Genomic DNA, 6,735 nt, shown 5'->3' on the forward strand with positions numbered 1-6,735 from the left:
GATGTGTGTGTGTGTACGTGCGTGTGAAGTACTGAATTTAATTCAAATGCTACTACTGTCATATTTCTCAACATGAAAAGCTGAAATCTAACACAAGGACTGTACATGTACTGTACAACGTCACTGAGTAGGTAGCATGGCAATAACTTGTCTGCCGTTGTACAGTAGTCTATATAATAATGTGAATACACAGAGATCCGACATGGTCTGCTCACATCTCCTAAGCTTTGTGCACCCTTAGGGCAGCGCAAAATTGGGTTTGGCCGGGGTAGGCCATCGTTGTAAATAAGAATTTATTCTTAAGTGACTTGCCTAGTTAAATAAAGGTTAAAAAAAAATAATAATAAAAAAAAAGAGAAGTGAGCTTTATCCAGAGTCATAACAAGCACAAACAAGCACAGAGATTACTCTGCTTGAAACATTTGATATTTTGTTCACTGTTGATTTCTGATTTCACTTATTCAGTCTGCTAAAGGATCTGCTGCTCAGCTCAAGACAGCAGTTATCATTTTAACAATTAACACATTTCACAAAATTACATGTATTTTCTGAAGAGAAAAGTATGAAGGGGAAGTTAATGACAAAGACCCACAACTGGGACATAGAACAAAAGCATAATGTCATAACATCGCAACAACCTTATTTTACTGTATCTCTCCATTTATTTCATCACTGTCCTAACAGTGACATATTGTGGACACACATAAGGTGTCATTGGATAAGCTAATGTAACGATCTGGGTGTAGTGGGTGCGAAGTCAGGCGCTGGAAGCAGAGAGTTCAGGGTAGTGCTATTTAATGCACAAACGGAAAACATAAGCCACCCCACGAAACAAATGCCCCAAACACGGGGACTTAAACAGTCCAGCAAAAACCCACGAAATGGGAAACACGTTAAACTCAAACGTGCACACTAGTCACACAAAACAATCCCTCACAAAGAGCAGGCGGGCCTACTGATAAACATAGCCCGACTAATCAGCCTAAACACAAAACAGGTGAAACCAATAAACAGAAAGGGGGAAAATGATCAGTGGCAGCTAGTAGGCCGGTGACGACGACCGAGTGTTTTCTATCCACACATACTAATCATATGCATATACTATATTCCTGGCATGAGTAGCAGGGCGCTGAAATGTTGCGCGATTTTTAACAGAATGTTCGAAAAAGTAGGGGGTAGGAGTAAGAGGTTAACCAGCTTCTTGATATATTATCTTGGCTAAGGAGAAATGATCACTAACAGGGATGTCAACAAATTTGGATACAATTTGAGATAAATAAGCTTCTTGTGTGTATGGAACATTTCTGCTCATGAAACATGGGACCAACACTTTACATGCTGCGTTTATATTTTTGTTCATATATATATATATATATATATATATATATATATATATATATATATATAGTATTTTATTTTTATTTTTCTGCCTTAACAAATATGTCAGGAAAGGTGACATGCAATGGAGAAATACACTTTGCCTTCATAGCCTATTGTCTAGTTAGGCTATAACACAGCAAATAATATGTTTTTTTGATAATGGCACTGTGATTTTATGTGATTTTTGGAAGTTTATGAGGGTTTTATAAACAAAAGAGTGCAATTGATCAAAGTAATTCGTTTTCATTTTATTGCATGACATTAGTATTTGATCACCTACCAACCAGTAAGAATTCTGGCTCTCACAGACCTGTTAGTCTTTCTTTAAGAAGCCCTCCTGTTCTCCACTCATTACCTGTATTAACTGCACTGGTTTGAACTCGTTACCTGTATAAAAGACACCTGTCCACACACTCAATCAAACAGACTCCAACCTCTCCACAATGGCCAAGACCAGAGAGCTGTGTAAGGACATCAGGGATAAAATTGTAGACCTGCACAAGGCTGGGATGGGCTACAGGACAATAGGCAAGCAGCTTGGAGAAGGCAACAAGGCGCAATTATTATAAAATGGAAGAAGTTCAAGATGACGGTCAATCACCCTCGGTCTGGGGCTCCATGCAAGATCTCACCTCGTGGGGCATCAATCATGAGGAAGGTGAGGGATCAGCCCAGAACTACACGGCAGGACCTGGTCAATGATCTGAATAGAGCTGGGACCACAGTCTCAAAGAAAACCATTAGTAACACATAACGCCGTCATGGATTAAAATCCTGCAGTGCACGCAAGGTCCCCCTGCTCAAGCCGGCGCAGGTCCAGGCCCGTCTGAAGTTTGCCAATGACCATCTGGATGATCCAGAGGAGGAGTGGGAAAAGTCATGTGGTCTGATGAGACAAAAATATAGCTTTTTGGATTACACTCCACTCGCCGTGTTTGGAGGAAGAAGGATCAGTACAACCCCAAGAACACCATCCCAACCGTGAAGCATGGTGGTGGAAACATCATTCTTAGGGGATGCTTTTCTGCAAAGGGGCCAGGACGACTGCACCGTATTGAGGGGAGGATGGATGGGGCCATGTATCGCGAGATCTTGGCCAACAACCTCCTTCCCTCAGTAAGAGTATTGAAGATGGTTCGTGGCTGGGTCTTCCAGCATGACAATGACCCGGAACACACAGCCAGGGCAACTAACGAGTGGCTCCGTAAGAAGCATCTCAAGGTCCTGGAGTGGCCTAGCCAGTCTCCAGACCTCAACCCAATAGAAAATCTTTGGAGGGAGCTGAAAGTCCGTATTGCCCAGCGACAGCCCCGAAACCTGAAGGATCTGGATAAGGTCTGTATGGAGGAGTCGGCCAAAATCCCTGCTGCAGTGTGTGCAAACCTGGTCAAGAACTACAGGAAACGTATGATCTCTGTAATTGCAAACAACGGTTTCTGTACCAAATATTAAGTTCTGCTTTTCTGATGTATCAAATACTTATGTCATGTAATAAAATGCAAATTAATTACTTAAAAATCATACAACCCTACCTATAATAAAAATTACAGACTTCTACATGCTTTGTAAGTAGGAAAACCTGCAAAATCGGCAGTGTATCAAATACTTGTTCTCCCCACTGTATATGGACACCATTTGGAGGTGGACATCAGTGGACACCATTTGGAAGTTCTGGTTTCTCACTAGGGCTCTGAGTCCTGTACTGATGTTTTTGTGAACAGGCCCACTGAGATTCTGAAACCATAGCCTACATCAGAGATTAATTGCTGAAATTCTGACTAAGATTCTGATGTAGTTAATTAGGCACTAAACCTGCCATCACTGACCACTGGTCAGTGATGTTTTATTGTTTTCTCATTTATCAGACTGGGTGTGGCAAACTAACAAATAGTGAAAGTTATTTGGTTCAATGTTATTCAGTAATGTAATGTAAACAAACTGGACAAATGGTAGCTGCTGATGTCAGTCTTTCTCACACATATACGCGTATGCACCTCTGAAGATAATCTGCACGTTGCTCTTTTGACATGACATCTCCCGGAGGTGAGTTGGCAGTTTGTGTATGAAACCACCTGGACGTCACCTTGATGGTCTTTATTTTAAGTCTCAAGATTTGGTCAGGAAATTGAAACAGGCAGACACACACAAACACACAAGGTGTGACCCCACCTACTGCATTCCACTGATACACACCACCAGTCCCTCTCCCTCCAGTACAGCTGCCATTCAAAATAATGTTCTCTTCTCCCTATTCTCCCAAATTTGAGACTGTTTTTGTGTTCATTTCTCTCTCTCTCTCTCTGTCCCTCCCTCCCTCTCAGTCTCTCTCACCATGTAGCTTGATTATATAGGTCGCAGTTGTAAATGAGAACTTGTTCTCAACGAGCCTACCTGGTTAAATAAATGTGAAATAAATAAATAAAAAATCACTGGTCAGTTCTCTGGATAGTGTGATTGAGCTTAGACTGAATGACTGTATTGAAGATGAGATGGCTCTTTCCAGTGCTCATGAACTCTGGTGTGAAAGAATTTCCCTGCTGAATATAGCTGCTTGTTTAAGGACCACTGATGATGCCAGCTGGACCATCTCTCTCTCCTGTGCAGTCACAGCAGGCAGGTCTTTTAGTATAGAACCCCAATGGAAATGTATTACTATTAATAAAAACAAATGTCTCTGGTTCTCTGGAATGACAACAATAGTGAATTCCCAGACACTGTTGTCACTGGATACGAGTGGCTCTTAAGTGGTTTCTTACGACACAAAATCATAGGGCAAGCTGTCACAACCTGATCTGTTTCACCTGTCTTGTGCTTGTCTTCACCTCCCACCAGGTGTCTCCCATTTTCCCACATTATCTCCTGTGGACTTATACCTGCGTTTTCTGTTAGTATGTTGCCAGTTCGTCTTGTCAAGTTTCCCGTATTGCTAGTTTCTGTTTCTAGTCCCCCCGGTTCTGACCATTCTGCCTGCCGTTCTGTCCCTGATTGATGCTGCCTTGGATTACTGACCTCTACCTGCCCTTGACCTGCCATTTGACTGCCCCCTGTTTTGTAATAAACATCTGAGATTTTTTATGATGGAAGTAATTACAACAAATGTAGCTCAGTTGGTAGAGCATGGTGCTTGTAACGCCAGGGTAGTGGGTTCGATCCCCGGGACCACCCATACGTAGAATGTATGCACACATGACTGTAAGTCACTTTGGATAAAAGCGTCTGCTAAATGGCATATATTATTATTATTATATTAAATGTGCAATTGAGAGCATTTAGGGTAAATATGAGCACGTTAAAGGCATTCACTCCAATGCAGTATGGTCTGCAGATTTGTTTGAGTTATACAAACCATTGACAGTTGAGTTTACTAATGATTAAAATTGCTTCTTTCTAGTAGGTGGAATTAGACTGGAGTGGCACTACAGTAAACAGTGCAGTCCTCTGGCTGCTAAGCCTGCACCATCCACCCTAAACAAACAACCCGGCCCACCTCAGTAATAGCTGAAGTGTGCCATGAGCTTAGTAAGCAGCTTCAGTAGACTCAGTGGGCCTTTTTACCCCACAGACAGGAAGTGACAGTAGGGGTGACGCAGGTGGAAAAATAGAACATGGTCAAATCCTAGACCCATCCCTTGCTGCTATCCCTTGGCAGGCTGTTCTTATATTGCTGTCCAAAATATAACTTTTTTGAGATAAGGCATTAAAGGAAGCCAAATAATATTAATCATGGGGTAGTTCTGACTAATTAAACAAACACTACCTTCAATCTCCCAAATCCTACCGCAATGGCATTCCTGGCCCATAACTGTCCCTCTCCTAGCCGGATTTGAACTCCCTATCCTTGAACCATCTACTGCTTACTATCTCGAACTTACCATCTCTAGCAACCCCCATAAACAATACATCTCTGTCTCTCTCCCACTTCCTTCAGTCCAGACACTCTAAAGGACAGGTCGTTATGGAGAGGGGCCAAATTAGATGAATCAGGGCACTGGACCAGACAATATGGATCCACAACCAGCATTCCTCACATATTGGCTGACCCTCCAGGAGTGAGGCTGGCCACAGCCTTTTCCAGCTTTCTCAGAGGCATTCCACCTGGAGCCATGTGAGCGAGTGATTGAGAGCAAGTGAATAATAGTGACTGATGACACTGTTCTACCTAACATTATAAAAGTGACCAAAAAAAGACAAAACATAATGGTCGTCATGCCAGTCTGCTGGTATTTCATCCAACAAACAGTAAACTGTGTTACTAGGGCTTGTATAATTCAGTCCAGCATGTAATGAGAGCAGTCATTACAGAGGAGCTGCTTCTTCTCTTCAGACAATCAGCCATGACCATTGTAGTCTAATTTAGTCTCAATTATAGCTTTAGGTCTGAGGTCTCAAAAAAAAACAATTCTCTTCAGTTTGGAATCCCATGTTGCCTTTCAAGAGAAAGTAACCACCATTAAATAATTTAGGTAAATGGAAAATCATATTCACTTGTTGTCACTGAAGATCCAGGTAGAAATGTTTTCACAAGACTTTCAACTGTATAGGTTGAAACAACTGTTTCAGGTTCAGGCTGCTCCTGTGAACTCCTTACAGAAGGGAAAGCAGCATATTGCTGCTTGTCTTGCTCCTAGCTGCTTGAAAGGGCCCCGAAACAACTTAATTCAGGTCTGATGAAGATCACATTCTGAAGGACAATGAGAGCACTGATCTTGGTCCAGCTGAAAAGAGAAGATTGTTTCTCTGACCCACAGACTGCAAAACACTTCAACTTAATTTAATAATTGTAGGCCAAACGGAAGACATGACACTTTCTATAGCCTAATCTTATCCAGGACACACATACTAACCCCATCTGACATACACACAGTCTAGAATAGGCTACCTCAAACAGTCCTCTTATTCTCGATCACCCTTTATCTTAACATATAAGAGATATTTTATGGGACGAGACCTTAATATCACTTATGAAATGATTATCACTGTAAACCATGCCATTATTGCTCTCCGCTCACTGAGATGAGTCAAACAGCTGCTTGTTATTTGTTGTTTATGCTGTAAGGGGCTCCCAGCAGCAAGAGACACATATCTGGTCTCCACATGTCTAAGTTACGTCCTACTGGACAATTGAACTCCCGTAGTCTAAATTGTAAACACATTTAAACATGGCTCTGTATTTAGGGGCCAGTGGCTGACCTGTCTGCCTGTGCTCCATGTGTCGCGGGGGTGTCCCACAGCCTCAGTGACGGGAGAGTGTATCTCTGCTTGATTTTCTGGAGGTGTCGACGCAGCCAGGCCTTTCCTGGAGGTGCTGAGTGAAGGCTCTTAATAAGCCATCACAAAACTCCAGTGGTGGTAGAA

This window comes from Oncorhynchus keta, unplaced genomic scaffold, assembly GCF_023373465.1.
Source record: "Oncorhynchus keta strain PuntledgeMale-10-30-2019 unplaced genomic scaffold, Oket_V2 Un_scaffold_1952_pilon_pilon, whole genome shotgun sequence".
Taxonomy (NCBI): Eukaryota; Metazoa; Chordata; class Actinopteri; order Salmoniformes; family Salmonidae; genus Oncorhynchus; species Oncorhynchus keta.